Source organism: Motacilla alba, chromosome 9 (assembly GCF_015832195.1).
Source record: "Motacilla alba alba isolate MOTALB_02 chromosome 9, Motacilla_alba_V1.0_pri, whole genome shotgun sequence".
Taxonomy (NCBI): domain Eukaryota; kingdom Metazoa; phylum Chordata; class Aves; order Passeriformes; family Motacillidae; genus Motacilla; species Motacilla alba.
In genome coordinates, this window is record NC_052024.1 from 359,835 (window position 1) to 377,804 (window position 17,970).

Here is a 17,970-nt window from a genome sequence, read left to right on the forward strand (position 1 = left end):
TCCTCCACTAGGACAGTGAAACCTTCCACTGCTTAAAAACAAATGGGAATTCAGATACAGGCCCTAATTCATGGTCTACCTGAAAGCCTTCCAGCAGCCTGAAAACTAGTCAGAGCATTAATACCTCTTAAATGGTCTTACTGCTGAAGTTCCTACATCTTCTGTCATTCTTCTTTGCTTTCAGCTAATGTCCTCTTGTAAATGTCAGCCTGAACAAGAGCACAGTAGTGTAATATTCAATGAGATCTATATCAATAGAAACTACAGGAAAAAATCCTTCACTTCAAATCAACAGAAAAAAAGGAATATTGTGGTTTTCACAACTTTAATTAGAATGGTATCAATGTTTTATCTCTTCCCTCTATAATTTTCACTTCACCATTTTATTGCATCTTTCTATTTTCTGCTTGTTTTTTTCTCCAATTAAATTTATTTTTTGTTTTATCATTCAGGTACATCTATAATTTACAATCTTTCATTCCAGAAGAACAAATTTCTTCGCCTTTCTCTATTCTCTTCTGGCAGGTTTAGTATTAGAAATCATAAGAGAAGGGGAAGGAGTATAATAGCAGTATCAGGCAGATGATTTATCATGAAAATTTTAGGCTAATAGGCCATGTCAAAGCCTGGAAGAAAATATATGAAACACTGTCTGTGTTTTAGTGAGCTCCAAATGTTACATTAGAAAAATTATGACAGGTGATAATTGGCAATATTAGTATGGTGATAAAACTAACTGGAAAAAGGACAGTGTCCTTAAAGGTCACACACTAAAAACCAGAATTCAGACAGAAAATAAGCTGAGCTACTTGAGACTCGCAGTTGACAAATCAAGTTTTCTTTATTTTTACAGGGTTTTTTGACTCCATCCTCTGTATTCAATGCAAAATAGGACAGGAAAAGCATGCAAGTTAGACTTAAGAGTGAAGTCTCTGAGTCTCTTAAATGATTGGGATTGCCAGCAGAAGCTTTTCTGAAAGATGTGCCAGTGAGGAAAAATCTCCTGTAATGCTTCAAACAGAGCTGAACCAGCCAACAGCTCCAAGTCTCCTGCCACGGATTTTAGGTGGGATACAGAAAACTTTTATCCCTGAATATCATATTGCATGTATTTGGCCTTCATCCCTTGATTTTTCTGGTAATAAAGGATTATCCATTCAGTAACACAGCTTAATGAACAGTGAAAGTGGGAGCAGTTGGAGAGTTTTTCAGTGGCTTTATTTAAAGATAATTTTGTCTCCACAAAAAGGAGAGGAATAGGGCATCCAGGCAGGGTCACTGCCATCTGCATGAAGATGCTGTGTTCTGGTTCTTTGTCTCTCTGAAGCACAAACTCATAGCTCTGCCCAAGAAGTTTGATTGTGTACAAGAACATCTGACAGGCTGGAAAGCACCAGGTTACTAACTGCAGCTCATATCTCCAGCACCAGACTACAGCAGATTTAAAGCTGTACCCCTGGTGATGTTTACCAGAGCCCAGGGAAAAGAACCCAGAAGTGTTTCTCTTCCCCCTCCTGCAGCAAAGGACAATAGTTTGCTGAGGTCACACAGAAATCTCTCACCTAAACACCAAGATACCAGTGCAGGAGCCCCCAAAGCTCCAGTGATGTGATGCAACTTTTTTTTGGGACTCTAAATGTCTCCACTAAATAAAGAAAGGCTGATATGCCTAATTGTTCTAAAGCAGAGTAGTTCATCCTTTTTCCTGCTTTAATTTCAAGTATTCTATCATTCAGTGTCCACTGCCCAGCCTAACGTAAAGTATGAAGTCTAAAAATATGGCAGAATCCATCAATCTTCTCACTTATATTTTTATTAATTTTTGAATTTTAAATGAATTAAATACTCATATTAATTTAATGATCTCATAAAAAGGAATTTAATACTTTTTCCAAATTAATTAAACCCCACTGAACTCATCTGCTGCCATATCAGCAAAGGCTTCCAATTCATAAAAGCAGCTGACAGTCCTTGTAAACAATAGCTGTTCCTCATAAGTCCACATTAAGCTCTCTATTCCAGCAAATTAGCAAGTATGAAATAATTTTAATGACAAGTTATTATTTAAACAGCATTATCATGCCAATTTTTTTTCTACAAGTGGACTCTCTCACTTAGCTTGTTTCTGTTCTTACAGAGTGTCTAGTGAATTAAGGAAGATCCTGACATTCAAGAGATGTGATATTAAAATATTTGGCTTAGCAGATATGAAGAGTGTAGTAAAAAATTCAGTGGCAAGCCTAAAAATAGATTACAAAGGATTAGGTCTCAATAGTTGTTACAATACGACATTCTAATGATAAATTATAGATGAACAGAATATGTAACAATCACAATCTCTGCCATTTATTCTTTAAAAATGTACGTTAAACTGGGTATTCATTGAATAAACAGCTTTGATGAAGAAGGAACAGCTAAATCAAGCACTAGTGCTGACTGCTCAGAATCAAATATTTAATTTTGGTAACATTGGAAAGTATGCCTCTATGGAAATGTTTATATGAATGTACCCACTCTCTGCAGAAAGGTCACTGGGAGAAACAAAAATCTCAGGGAATGTGTGGAACTGCTGAAGCTGCTGTGGTGTGTGGATGTGTGGATGCCTGTGGATCTGCTGCAGGGCTGGCCAAGGCCAAACACCCTTGCCATGAGCCCCCTGCTTCCATACAGAAACCCCATGGTTTATGTCTTTACCAGTGATAACAAGAACACAAAAAGCCAATCCTTAAGCTCAGAGATTTAAAACCTGCACAACTGCAGACAAAGCAAATAAGCTTTATTTATTGGAATTAAAAAATCTATGTAAAACAATTACTACCATTTTTAAATACTAAGGGCTCACTACACTCTTCCATTGCCATGAATCTTACAGCACTTAATAGTTCTGAAGCATTTCTCACCAGGGAGCTGGTAGACATCAGAATCTCATTACTCAAGCAGGCAGCATCCTGATTGCTATCATCCACCTATTTACTAAATCACATATGAATATTCAGCCAACCACTATCATGTACGTGGGAGCCCCCAGGGGAAAGTAGCCTTGCTCTTTACTATATACAGAAAAAAAGCTGCTCTTTTTTTCCCCTTGTATAAAATAGGTAAAGGTTTCTGAGCCAGGGATTTCTAATTTTATTTCTAAATTATAATTTACAAGCAACTGGGTTGGCTAACAGCTGTCAGAAAGATTAGACACTTGCATAGTCATAATGAAAATCTAATCAACTCCCCGACTAGTATCAATTAATTTCAGGAAGAGTTAGGAAAAACTGTAAAGGTTAGCCAAAAAATATATATCTAAAGTATAAGACAACATAATAGAAAATAGAACATTATGAAAGGAATTATTTAAGTCTATTCATAGGAAATTACTTTAGCTGCAGTTAAGAGGTAATTACATGTCTGAATAAAGCACACCTATTAAAATGACACAAACAAAGCCTGAGACTGTGATACTCAGCTACAGCCACTGAAAAGGTCAGGAAATGTCCTGAATGGGTTCTGAGCCTGGACCTGAACCTGAAAGTTTGTGTCTCATGGAGTGGTTTACAGGGCTTCTCATGGTGCCAGCAATTCACTGCTGTGCTCCCTCTGCACGCCTTACACTGAGCCATGTTCTTAAAATGACTCAGTTTTCTGCCATACTGCATTTGCTCTTTTAATTGCTCAGTGTTGGCCTTCCAAGAGCAGCTCAGTGCAGCATCCAGCCAGCCCTTATTCATCACTCCCTGTGCACTGCTCCTCTTCTGTCAGCCACCTCCAGTTACACGTGGTCTGGCTCTTAGGGAAAGGAAACACAAGGTATAATTCAGAAACTTCTTCTAAACAAATGCAGTAATGCAAATCCCATTCTCTAAAGTCCAGATAAATGTGAGAAATTCCAGAATTGCCATCCTAGGGACAACATCCCTTTTACAGAGCCCATAGTCTTTTGTCTTGTTACTCCTTGAATCCTGCAGGGTAACCACTTGTGATTCTGGCAGGATCTGTTTGAACCTTGCTCTGTTCCTCACCAAGTCCCAGCACATACTCAGAAGGAATCATCCTCCTCTTTGCAGCACAGAGATTTTCAACAACACACAAAAGATTGGTTTGTGTCTTGAAAAAAACCCCTCAGCCCTCAACAACTACCAGTTTTTAAAAGAGCTGATTGAAATGCAAACTGATACTGTAGAGAGAGATCAGAATTTCCACGTACGTGTGGCTGGACATTTCCTGCACCTCCCTACCCACTCCCTCATTTCCTGAAAATTCTATTTCTCAGAGCAGGAGTTGCAAATGCAATCCATTTTGTCATCAAAGGGACACTTTGGTCACCAGGGCAAGAGATACCTGTACTACAATCCCTGCTCAAATGAAGAGAGAAAATGTAAGAGTAAATCAGAATTTGGGCAGACATACAGATGCCCTGATGTCAGGGTTCTTTGCTATTGGCAGAAATTCTTGCCTTTACATGGAGCATCGCTCTTTACTGCACAAAAAGGAAAGGAAAAAAAAAAAACAAACCCCTTTGCAGAATAAATGCCAGTCATGAATTGACTTGTCAAGCTGAAGTGCTCACATCCAGTGCTGTAACCCAGCAGAGAGCTATCATTCTACCCCTCAGAAAAAACTCATCCTAAACAGCATGTGGAGACTCAGTGGACCAGCAGCAAATACAACACCTTTGAAATAGGATACCAAGGTGTTCTCACTCTGGAAGACCTAAAAATAAAGACATTTTAAGATTCTGAAACTTGAAAAATAAGCCCAGTGAAGCTGATGTGCTCAGTTACACAAGGCACTAAGAGCACACCATGCCAAAGATTTCTACTGCCAGAAACCTCTTTCTGAACACTGCTAAACTCCAGACCTTTCCCATCTGCAAAGACCTCAACAGATTGAACTGACTATACCTGAGAAGGACTCAAAGCTACCAGAAAAAACTGTATCTCAGTCACAGTCAAGAATCTGGGGGCATACCTGGGCTTTCCCTTCCACACAGAACACTTGCCAGCCATAGTTTTAGTGTCAGGGAATCAACAGCAAAATACCTGTAAGCACAATATTGACTTTTGGAAACCCGAGGCAAAACTTAACGTTCAAGGTGTGTGCTGTGTTACTGAATATGTCTATGCAGGTTAAGAGAGTTTAACTTCTAAGTTGCAAAGAAAATACTGATGTGGCTTTTCTTTCCTATTTACATTTCTATTTGGCTAAAGTATTCTGGGCAGTTTGTCTTCAAAATATGGGCTCCTCAAAAACACAGATTAACAGCTCCTCTTACAGAATGACAAAACAGGACCAACACAACAAACAAAACAGAAGACAGTTACATTGAAATTAGATTACCCACCAGAGAAAAACACTGTAGGTGGAGACATGAATGACATTTTATAAACTTCTAAACCAGAAGAATATTATCTGTCTTAAGGACAATCAATTAGATGTTAAAATAACCAAACAGACTTTCTTAATGCTTTACATTTTAGGCTGTGTGTTATCTGGGGAACTGGAAACAAAACAGAGAGAAGGATGCAGTATTTATATTCTTGTGATGCACTGACAACATTTTCCTTGAAAAAAAAACCAAACTTGTTAAAACAGTGAGACTTCAAACTGCTATTTCTGTTCTTGTCATGGAAACTGCATTGCTTGACACCACACTGGAGACTCCCTGCCATATGCTTTTAACTCTTTAACAGGGTGGATTTAAAATCCTTCATAAAATAACCAGAAGCTGGCTGAAAGGGGTAATAAGGAACTATTTACTCCAACTGTATCTCTAAGCAAATATATTTTTAACCCAAACCTTTTTCAACATCTATTTAAAAGATTCTAATGATAGAAATGCCAAACTCCACTAGTCTAATAGTTAATGATTGTTAGCATACCACAGGATCTCACAAAATAAAATTAAATAGCAATGGATCAGAAGTTCTCTTGCTGCAATTTCAAAGTCCTACTCTTTGTTCTAGTCCTAACAAACAGAGAAGGACATTCCTACCTTCCTCTAATCAACCCTTTCATGCACCCGAAAACTCCTTTGTTCCAGCAGTCCTCTCTTCAAAAGATCAAATAACCCAAATTCCTTCTAAGGTCCCTCCTTGGGATCTCTGCCCATGCTTCCTACAGTGCAGCATGATTCTGTGGGTGTACACAGAAAAGAGCTGCAAATAAATAATGGGCATAGCAAAAAGTCAGGAATCCCCATGCTTACAACACACAAGGAAAGGTGTAATAGATGTAAAATCCAATTATTAAAAGTAGTCTTTTCATGTATTATCTTCTTTGTGAAAATTATTTGGAGAGAGTCAAAAGTGAGAAGATTTGATCCTACAAGCCAAGCCACATTTAATTCATTTAAAGCCCCTTTGAACATCAGCCAAGGGACTTTTTCTTGGCCTAAGATCATCTAGTAACTGGCAAGAATGGGGCCAAGGAATTTTAACCAGTGGAACCAGTGGCCTGCATGAGGAGCAGTACAGGCACTTGATAATTTATGATCTCGAAATCAGAGTTATTTTTCAGGCATATGAAAGTTAGACAAGAGTTGTATGGCAAGAAGGAGCAAAGTTATCCCTGAGATTCAAGTCCAGTGGGAATTTCAACAGGATGCTTGCACTTCCAGGTCGTGTTCTGTACACCCCTCTCAGTTAAAGTCCTGGTAATTAAACAAGATTGGTGGAATCAGGAATTCCTGATTGGTTCTATTTGCTTGTCTTTGTGAAAAGATTTCCCTGATTCCAAACACGAGCATGCTGGAATCTGTTTTCTTTGGACACGTTGGTATTTCAGCCAGGTGCCACCAAGGACATGCACAAGAAAGGAGAACCTTTGCCACTTCTGGCGAGCATTTTATCCTGTGAACAATTCATTGCACTCCCAGAACTGTTTGTGGGAAGATGTATTCATTAATAAAACCTTGTGAAAACAACAACACAACAATCCTGATCACAACTCTCTCACCTGCTTTTGACCCCATTACTTTTCCACTCCCACAAATTCATTTCAGAGACAAGTTTAAAGGAGGATTTTTATGCACTGGCTTTTGCTTGTAACTTAAGCAGCTGAGCAATTCCTAATTTATGCAGCTGTTGGAAAAACATTAACTCTGAAAGAACTGTATAAAATTAGGAATTGGATTTTATTTTCCAATAACAACAAAGTACCATTTTCACAGATTACTGTAACTGATTATTTTATGACCTGCTCATTTGTGGCCAACTCTGAGATCCTTTGCAACCAGCATATTTTTGATTGAACTACAACACTAAACATTTTAATTCAATATTTTAGACCTTTAGACAACAAAACAATTACAAAAGGAAACCTTTATTTAATACCAAAGGGAAAAATTATTTTTGTATAAGTATAAAGGAGTTGACTGATTAAAAGTATTTTATTAGGTATGAAATGAATTCGCCAGTAGTGGGTCAAAACCTGCAGGTTTCTAACTAAACTTAATAACCAAAAAATTATTTCTGCATTACTAAAACATGTCTAGAGTGTATTAGTATTACAGCTATCAGTTCTTAGCACAGTTATATACCTTTATTTTGTATTGAGGCACTTAATACTCTGAGAACTGACAAAATGGATTTATAATCCCTATTACTTTTTGACATCTCTCATCCATATGGTTTATGTACAAATACTCAATGCTATTGATTACTTAATGAAAGCATTTATGTGAATGTTCAGAAATATCCTGGAGTTAAGGACCTCAGCTACACATTTCATGAAGATGAATGTGTTTAGTTGTAAATCCATCTGCATTGCTTCACACATTCCATACATAAAGCTAAAAATTATGAACCAATAAAGTCAATAAAATTTGCTCTGTCAAATTTACAGCAAGAATGAATACACACATTTAAACACTAATAATTCCTGGAAGCATTTTACGGAAATAGGTAGATAAAGAGCTAATGCTGAGAGTACCTAGAGAACCAAGGTAAGTGAAATTCATTTGATTCTCTGCATGCCTGAGAAGGTCAAGATAAGATCACATAAGATTATATGAAGGTACAAAGTTTATTGGCTGTGGGCAAATATCACTTTAAAACAAAAGTGAAAGAAAAGCAGTATTTGTAAAGAATTCTCCTTGCTACCTTTCAAAAAATAAGGAACCTTACCTTGCCAACCCCTGGAAGGTCTCCAGGTAAAGAACTATGAAGAACTAAGAATAAAAGCAAAGAAATCAGCATCTTAAGCTGTGGTATTTTTTAATTCCAGCAAAGTGATTTCAGTGTGTTCTGAACATTCATTTATACATCTACACGAATATTCAGAAAAGAAAGACCAAGACTACAATGAAGTAGAAAGGTAAAATGTCTGTAATTTCAATTCAGACACTAAAAGATAAAAAGTGGTAGAGGGAAACTCTGAGCGTTTAAAGCTTCTCTTCTGTTTTAAGGCTTTTATTATTATCCATTATTCACTTATTTCCAGCAGCATGGGATATTTCAGGAGCCTACTCCTTATTCCAATTAAGAACGCTAATCATACTGAATTTTGATTAGTGCTTTTCAGGGTTTATTCTGCTGATGGTTATTTTCCTATGTTGGCAGCTTGACAGATATTGCCATGCACAGTTAAGTAAAATAATTAACTGAACTGATTTTCTTCCCCTCTGGAAGTAATTTTGTTTATATGCTTGCTCCCCCCAAATCGTAGCCATAAATGAAAGCATTCCATTTATCAAAAAGATTGGCTGCTATGAATTGTAAAATTAAATATTTAGACATCTTTGCAGAATGGATTAAATGTCAACTGTGTCATCTAATACCAGGAAATATCTATTAAAAATACATTTGATAGTAGATATTTTCTCATAACACTAAAAAGCTGGGGAACAAAAAATTCTTAGAGTATTGCCAAATTGAAAACCATGCATAATTCAGCACTCAAATTGAATTTTAATCTTTTCATAATGCTTGGGGAAATATTTTAAACTTATGAAAACTAATGGAGATAAAGAACATTCCACACCAAATAAGTGGTTTTATGTTCAGATAGAAATGATACAATAGCTAATAGAAATAGGTTATTTGAAGCAGTGAGAGGAACGGGAAGCGCCCTGGACATTACAGATTCACATCCAAGTTCACAGGACTCTTGAAGGAAATTAAAAAATACGGTATGAGGAACTCAGGGAACTTTTCATCCTAAAAGGGAAGAGTGAAGCCCTTTAAGAGTTTAAACAGAGGAGAAACAGAAAGCAGCAGCTGCCCACAAGCAGAGGCTGCTGCACTTTCCTCTGATGATGCTTAGAGCCCTCCCTTGGGACAGTTCCCCTCCCTGCACTGAGTTACTCGTGCCTCCTGAAGTGCCTGTGGCACAAACCTCTGCTCTCCAGTGAAATCCTGCTTGTCTTCCCTCCCCAAGGACTAAGGAGGTCCTCAGCCTGAGAGCTGGGAGGGACAGCACTTCCAAAATCACTTCCTTTTGGATTGGTAGAAGGATCATCACCACCACCACCACCAAAGCAATCAAACATCATGACAGGTGGTTTCAGCACCAAGAAGAAGCCAAGAGAAAGAACCAGCACTGGCATGGCATTTCCACTGTGGAAAAACAGTTTCTTTAGGGATGTAATAGAGATGTGCTTCTTAAATTTACAGCTACTGATTCCCTAACATGAGTCAAACTCCCACAGAAGCATCCCAGGATACATGTAAAGGATTGTTTGACTCTTGAGTAATCCCTCACAGCTGGCTCAATAGGTCTACAAGAAGATATTTGTAAAATCAACAAAAAACCCCAGAAGTTTCACTACCCCACCCCATTTCAAAACCCTGGGAAAGCACGTGTTCTACAGGACCTTCTTCTCCTGTTCCACAGGACCTTCTCCTGTTCCTCCCCAGTTTTCATAAGTTGGAACAAGTATTTGTTCTGATTCCCTTAGGTATTTTTGTACTGTAGTCTTGAGCTAGATTCTACCCAAAGCAATTCCTCAACATGTGGGGTAAATTTTTAGCAGCAGGGAAGAGCATCTACCCCTTCTGCAAATTTCAGGCCCAAGTGTCTTGGAGGACTCTGATGTACAAATGAACTCTTTGTACAGGTTGAGTTTTTGGGAAGAGCTGGGAACTCTGTGTGCTCCAGAGAGCTGAGCTAAGCACTTAAATACAGGTTTGTAGTGAACAATGAACTTCCAAACCAAAACTGTTTCATTTACAGTGCCCAAGATTGCCATGCCATGCAGCTGCCACTCATCCTGATGCAAATCCCAGCTCAGACTTTAGTGGATATTACTGCTGGCTGCAGCAGATGGGTGCACACTTAGAATCAGTAATTAGTCATAAGAAGAAAACACAGAGTGGGGAGGAAGAAGTTGTTTCTCTTTTACTGTTACTTTTGCTCATTTTCAGCTGCACTGAAGATTCTGGTCTCCTGGCAAGGATAAAGATTGGCTGTTTTTCTGCAGCAGTTGATTCATTTTACTTTATAGGTAACTGGATTTTGTTTGATAGTCAATTTTTCAATTCTTCAAGGGCTAGAAATTAGGAAGATAAGGTCCATCAGGAAGGTTAGTCCTTATTTGCTGAGCACAGGAAGGGTATGCATTAGAATTATAACATTTTTACAGGGGAGACTGGGAAAAAAGCCAAGGAACTGCTGTCAGCATTTCACTGAAAGAAATGAAAAGTAGATCCAGGACTTGAGTCATCATTAACAGAGCAGTGGGTTCAAACAGCTCTTTAATATTTAATTCTGTATGTATAATTTTAAATCCATTACACTTTTGATATTTGCAGATCTAACAGTCATTTATTTGCTGCAACAACATGGCCATAATCATGAAATAAAAGATGCAGTGCTATTCCAAGAAAACCAGAGAAGGAGAGAAGGTGGTTGGGGATTTTGGCTCAGATGGAATTCTTGGCTTTTTCTGTTTCTCTGTAGCAGGTGGATGGCCAGTTTTCCCCAAATAGCACTATTTTGTCAGTTCACACAGACCAAAAATGAACACTGACATATTTTATCATTATTGGGTTGTCCTCATTAGTGTCTACAACATGAAAACTGTTTTATTTATCAGGGAAGCAATTGCTTCCCATTGGAAACCAAGAGACATGTTATTTAATTAGCCCCAGAACTGAGCTATTGCAGCTGTCCACTCTTTCAAGCAATCAGCTCTATTAACAAGAATAAATGTTAAAATACACATTTCCTACGCTTGTCTCTGAAAAAATAAAGGATTCACTGACATCACAGAACGTAGCCTATTAAACTTGTCAATCACATAGTAAATATGAAGCCATTAAATAATTTTCTGACTACTACAAATATCTTCAAAAGGGCTTTTTAAAACAAAGCTACTTTCCTGATTAGAAGGGAGAGTAAAAGAGAAAATAATTGTTGGGCCAGACTCATATTGCCTTCAGTCTTTTAGCAGAGCAGTGATAACTCATTGTAGATGAAAATCTGACTTATTTCAAACTGATGGTGTCCATTTTCTTAATAAACCAGAGCTAATCTATTAAGTGCACAAATGGCATCTGGACTATTCCAATGCCAAGAATAAATAGAGCGTCTTAATGAAAAGCTTTTTATTTTTCCCTACTGAAAAACATTTGGAAGGAGGAAGCAGCAGAAAGCAGAAGCTGCCAATAGGTGCAGCCCTGACGCAAGTCACCCTCTTCAGATGTTTGTCAGTGCAAGTCAAAGGTGCTAATGTGTCAGTGGTGAGATCATTATTAGATCAGAATTCCTGTGACAACTGCAGTACTGTGTGGCAGGAGAAATAAGAGGCAGGAACCAGACCACAAATACACACGTATTTATTTGTGGCGCAGCAGAAAAGGCAACCTCCATTTAACTTGAGAAGCCTACAAATAAATTACAACTGTATTTCCATTGCCTGTGATTAAGATCACTTAGAAACAGAGAGAGATAGACAAAGCCTTTGTGTATAATCTCTTGGACATCTCTGTTGAAGTGCACACATAATGAATAGCTGAGAATTCTCTGTCCCCTGCAGGAAGGGCTCAGGCCCAGCACTGCAGTTTGCATTTTCTTGACCTAATGCACTGATTATCTGGAATAATTCGAGAGACAAAAGCACATGAGAAATTTGTCTTTAAGTTCTATTTGAAGTACAGACTGTGATAAACAAAATGGCAAGAAATCTAAAATTAAATGCTTATCAAGTGAGACAATTAAAGAATTTGCAATAAGCCATGAGAGGCAAACAGCTCCCTCTCAGGACTGACCTACATCTTTTGAATGCCCACTGTAAATAAAATGAAACTCTCTGAGGGTTTTAAGTTGCTAAGAATTTTTCCTTCAAGGAGATGAATATACACATCAAGGAGATGAATATACACATCCTGGACAGGGCCCTGAAAATGAAGCAAGCATGCTTTTGGAAAATGGGAGAAGCCACCTTTCCAAACCAAAAGGAAATGCAAGGCAGAAGAAGTCCAGGCAAATGTTGGAATATGAAAGAGGAAGTATTGTACACATTACAGTCTTCAGGGTTGTACAGGGAACAGGAACAGCAGCAATTATATTAATATCAGCCACTTATTTCAACAGATTCCTCCAGTGATGTTCACTGATGTTGATGCACACCCAATGATGAATGGTAATCAACCTGGGCACTTAACTGACTGCCCAAAATCTGTGTCAGATGAAAGAATGAAATTCTGATTTCTGATGTCCTCTGGGCTCTTTTTCCTTCTAAGAACAATTACAGATACATACCCTGGCTCAAAGAAGAAATTATACGAATTTATAATTCTTAAGTAAGAACAAAATAAACTGAGTGTGTGGGAAAACTGGCTGCCAGGGGAGGTGGAAACACCAGCTATCAGATCACAGCCTTAGTCAATTCAGGTATTTGCTGACAACGAATGGAAGAAAGGGAACACTCCTCTCTTTCCCTCTTTTTCTCAGTTGTTTCCATTGTCATCAGCAAAACACGTAGTGTTTTCAGGAAAGCACGTAGTGGCTTAAGTGCAGAACACTGAAATATTAATTCCTATGCCCTAGTTTTGTGCTCTGTGCACCCTCCAGAAGTGTGTTAAGTTACTTATTTTGGTTTCCAGATAAAAAATTCATCGATTCTGACCAGTGCAAACCTCCTAAAAAGCCTGGTTTTACTCAAGTGGCAACTGAAGAGCCAGCACAAGAGCAGCTTTGGTGCACTCAGAAAGCAGAAGACCACAATCACAAACCAAACAGAGCTTTCAATAAATTATAGTGAAAGATAGCAGTTCCTTCTTCATATGCAAAATACTATTGAGTCGGAACATTTCTCGAGATGAACACAAACTCAGAATAAGTATTATGACTGTAGCATCACAGAACTACCTGGAATGCTCAGCAAGTCTCTCCTTCTGTGTATTCAGGCTTCTGTTTCCTAGAGCTTATCTACTGACTTATCAATCTCAAAAGTTAATTATAAGCCAACATCTGCTTTTTTCAGCTGCTTATTTCAGCACTTTAAATTATTTCTCATTAGTTTTAGGAAACAATGACTCAGCTTTCTCTTTTGTCATTCAAAGCCAAACATTCATGTTTAAAATCTACATTTGTTTCTCTTCTCATGTTTGGATTTTGACATCTTTATCACAGGAACAGACTTAAATTCTCCCATTTTCATAATAAATGTATCCCAGAATGAACAAATAAATATTTGATGTTATTTATATGTGATTTAAACTTACAATCTGAAGATAAGTCATTATCTTCTACACTTAAAAGTCAGTTTCAAGGATGAGTGTAGGAACTAACTTCATCTTCAGTACAGCAATTTTAAAATCTCCTAGGAAGTTGTATGTTATTTTAAACAATGTATGTTATTTAAGCAAAGTAGCTGTACTTCCATCCCTTATTCTGGGTCACAGACCAATTCATACAGAAATTGCACTGTGGGCAAAATGTTACTGAAAATTCAGATTAAGTTTAATGACAATGTAAATTTAAGCAGTACCTTAGCTGCACCATGACAGCGTTGTCCTTCCAGAAAGTGATGCTGAAAACCCCAAAATGTACCCAGCCTGTGGCTCCAGATGCCTCACCTGTTTATCTAATGCCCCTCCTCCAGTGTTATTTCAAACCTCAGCCAACCTCCATATGCTGAGGCAGCTTCAGACATGGCAAAATAATTAACAACGTATTTCAGCCTGGTCTATAGCCTTCTGACTAAAGGGTTTATTTAATACATTTAAATACATGAAATACGTTTTCAGAATTATTTATCTTGGAGTTTTTTACTCCAAAAATTCTCTTGCTGTCTGAGAAACTGTCCTCTTTGCTTATTTTTCACCTCTCAGCAAGTCAGGCCACCACCTCTACACCTGCAGTCACAGCATCAGGACAGACACACGTGAAAGTGTTTGCTCCTGAGTGTTCATTCCCTCTCTTCTATAAAGATAACATGATACTGAAATAAAAAACTCAAAAATAAATCAGCACAAGGCGGGGTTATTTCTATATATATAATTCTGCTCAACAAAGCCACAGGCATTGGCAAGAAACGTTCAAACCAAATTAACTTGTCCCTGTATGTAAAACCACACCAAGCAAGCAAATTACGTGGGGACTCTGGAGAAAGCTGTGATTTCTCTGCTGTGCTTTCACATGCAGCATAGAAAAGCACATTGCAGTAGACAGTAGGCAGGGCCTGCTACTTCAACCTTGCAGATTAAAGCAAAGGACTGTTTTGTTTTCAGTCCATCAGCTCAGCCCCACACCCAGCAGCCCTCGGCTCCTGCAGTGCCACTGATAATCTGCCATATGTGGCACATGCCATGGCAGCACCCCCAGAGAGATGGACCCAAATCAACACTGTTGTGTTTTCTAAAGGGCACCGAAAAACTGACAGATGGCAACAGCTGGAGCAAATTCCATTCAAGGAAACACTTTTTAATCAAGAATTTTATACAAAGCGTATGGGGCTTTTTATTGCACATGATTTCTCTTTCATTGCACATGATTCCCACTGCCTTTCACGCTGCTGTTCCGGCAGGCAGCTCCCACACAGCAGCCAGTTCCCACACGCAAGGACAGCAGTGAGGCAGAAGTGGGCAAACATCCATTTGAGCTGACAGAGCTGCAGGATTTTGCCCTTTGCTCTGTCCAGTTTTAGTGAAGCGCTGCAGAGGTGAAGCCCTGGGAGAAGAGGCCGTGCAGAAACAGCTCCCAGCTCCAGGGAAGCTGCTGGGGGGGGATGCAGAAACTTTGCTGTCCTAAATAATGTATTCTAGTCCAAAAGCATCTGGAAGCTGGTGTTAAATTGCTGTCATCCTTTCAATTCTAGCATGCCTATTAATTACAGTGTTATATTTCATTTCTGTCCTCTGGATGCCACACCAAATGCAACGCTCACTGTTGCTGCCTTCATTCATGACTTTTTTCATTAGCACACCTGGAAGCTCTCCAAGGCAGGCAGCAGTAAGGAGCAGAAGTCTTGTTAGAAATATCCATTAAATCTGTCACAGGCACTAACAAATCAATCAAGTACCAATGAGCCTCTCAGAAATTTTTTGAGCAGCAGGTTAAAAAGGGACCCACCTGACTTGAAAACTTTTCAGCAGCAACAAAACACACTGGGCCTGAAATGTTGTGGTTATCATAGCCACTGCCACAGAATCACAGTTACTTAAATTTCTTTGTCATGTGACAGGAATATGTAAATTTTAAATGCTTGAACTAAATTTAAATTTAATTAACTAAATAATTTTAAAGGAAATGAGTTAAATTTAAATACAGTTTTTTTATGGAGATGGATTCCTATAACAAGCTGGCAATTGCTCTCCCTTGTTAACCCAAATTATTTTTCTGTTCTTTTAAACTTTCTATAAAGGGCAAGTAAGTTAGAGTACATCATGATTTTTAAAAAAACAAACAAGAAATTCAGAAATTTAAAAATTACATTTTTAAAGGTAATGTAGGTTTGTTCTGCAGTCTGTTTATATCACCATGGTAATTGCACACCAACTAACTGGAGTCACAGTCCATGGAGTAACTAAAATCCAATCACTTCCAGGAACTAGTTCTTTTTCTCTCAATCTCTGTATAATTTTCACATAAGAGACAGTGCTATAAGTAAGGGAAACTGGCCTATGATGTGAAATACCTTCTTACAAACTTAAGGCAAGTGTTTGTGTGGATACAAAGTGCATACACTGGTTAATTGTGTCCAAAAGCTGCTGTCACACCAGAGAAGTTTTACAATAACGTGCATCATAAATGCCTATAACAAATCTATCTATACTTCATACCTACCAGTATTTTGTCTGTTCATGCCCTCCTGTATTTTCACTAAGCACAGAACGTCTCAGGCTCAGGGTTGTGGAATGGGGTGACAAACAAATCAATGAAATCCTTGAGACTGACACAAGGCATTGGGGTCAAGGCAAAGAGCAAGAATCCCAGAGTGGGACCACACAGCTCTCCAAGGAAAGGATCACAGCACCCAGGAGATGGCTGGAGCTGTGTGAATGGCATTGCGTGCCCATTTTCCATCACTTGACAAGCCCAGCATGTCCTCCTTGATTAAACTGGCCTGAGCCAATTAGCTGAGCAGCTCCAGTGCTTGCCACCAGGGCAGGAGCAGAGTCTCTGTCGAGTCTGGGCCTGGCAGAGTGTGTGATACTGCAAAAAATCTAACACAAATTAGATATTGTTTTCTCAAAACATTCTGAACTCTATGTTTATGTTCACCACCCCTACAATGGAGGCAACAAACAAACAAACAAAAAAAAAACCCAAAAAAATCCCCAAAAAACCCAAAACAAAACAAAAAAAATCTAAAATCTAATATTGCCTCCACTGTCCTTTCCACACTGCCTTTCAGTCTGAGAAACAAGAGTCACCCTGACATGTGACAACATTTAAAATAATATAAAGACTTGCTCCATTTAATACAGAAGCACTGGACTTCATTTATAAAGGGAGAGGTTGTTTCCAAAATTACTGAACTAAATTGCTCTGTGCCAGTCTGGTGGCACTGTTACATCCCCTATAAACACACCTGTACCATAAATGGTTATGGAACAGAAAAGGGCTGAGAATAGCAAATCCTCCTTGTGCTGGGGCTGCACTCAGAGATGCTCAGTGCTCCACATTCACTGAGATAAAAGCACTTGGGAGAGGTTTTTTTATAATCTAAACACACAGAAAAAAAGGACAGTGGAGGAAACCACAAGCCAGGAGAACAAATTGGTTGGATTCATTTCACACAGCCAGAAACAGGAGAATTGAGCAGAAAATCAATGACCTAAACCACCTGTCCAGAGTTTGAATTCTTTATATTTTCCTTCCCCTTCTTGCTTCATGAAAGTAGCATCACATGCATTTTTTAAGTGGCCCTAGCAAGAAAAGGGACCAACAGCAGTTTCAGCCTATTGGGAGTGTTTGTTCTTGTCCAGAAAAATAATTTTTTTTTTCAGCTGAGTGGAAAGAAGCAGGTTTAAAGAAAAGTGGGGGCTCTTATCTATTCTTTCCACAAGATAATTGTTGACCAATAAGCACAAGGAGCTCTAAAGAATAAATAATTACCTATTCAGGCTGTTCTTTTAAAACATTTTTAATATTTAGAAACCATTACAAGCAAGAGGCTTGTCCCTGCTGCTTTACACTAACTCAAGTAGTTCCATTCTGAGGAACACATTTTAAAGCCTTTTGATTTTATTTTTAAAGCAAGCTGGAATCCTGCAGTGCCAATTTTGTTGCAGTAAACTTTTATGTGGTGAATATTCCCATTCCACTTGTTGCATTACTAACACTTCCTGGCATTATAAATTATTTTTCTCAGTCTGTATACAGAATGCTGCATGCTTTCACAAGCAGTCCTTTTTGGTTTTCATCATCATTCACCTAGGAACATGACAACGCAGGAACTTACACATAAAAGAAAAGTATTTATGTAAAGGAGAGAGATGTAATTGAATTAATGGGTGGACCACAGATGGAATGAAAGTGTGAAGAAAGTTATTAGAGTGGAATTTCCATTCTTTGACTCACTCTGTTCCTTCA

General features: G+C 38.4%; 1 protein-coding gene across 1 annotated transcript in view; it reads right to left on the reverse strand.

Annotated features, from left to right (window-relative positions):
- Positions 1-17,970, reverse strand: part of CLSTN2 (calsyntenin 2) — a 322,820-nt gene that overhangs the window by 166,860 nt on the left and 137,990 nt on the right. The window lies entirely within an intron of this gene.